Below are 249 nucleotides of genomic sequence, written 5' to 3' on the forward strand. Positions count from 1 at the left end.
CAGCAGGAGTCTCCGGGTGATGAATACTCTAAATTGGAGCCGGGCTAATTTTAGTTTGGAAAGGTCAGCTCAGCCAAGTGATATTGTTCAGATTGTTTGATATTCTTCCTCCACCCTGGATGTCTTCTTACACCCCTTTTATTGCCAGGAAATAAACAGCTGCAGAACTTCCACACCCCCGCCCCCCCAAAAAAAAGCCAAAAAAGGCAGAAAAATAAAAGATGGAGATTTTAAAAAATTTTCTCCAAG

The 249-nt window shown here is 42.2% G+C and overlaps 1 protein-coding gene across 1 annotated transcript in view; it reads left to right on the forward strand.

Moving 5' to 3' along the window:
- The window catches only part of CPLX3 (complexin 3), a 2,089-nt gene that overhangs the window by 1,083 nt on the left and 757 nt on the right, over window positions 1-249 (forward strand). The gene's annotated exons all lie outside the window — the stretch shown is intronic.

Source organism: Pterocles gutturalis, unplaced genomic scaffold, assembly GCF_000699245.1.
Source record: "Pterocles gutturalis isolate BGI_N339 unplaced genomic scaffold, ASM69924v1 scaffold16780, whole genome shotgun sequence".
Taxonomy (NCBI): domain Eukaryota; kingdom Metazoa; phylum Chordata; class Aves; order Pterocliformes; family Pteroclidae; genus Pterocles; species Pterocles gutturalis.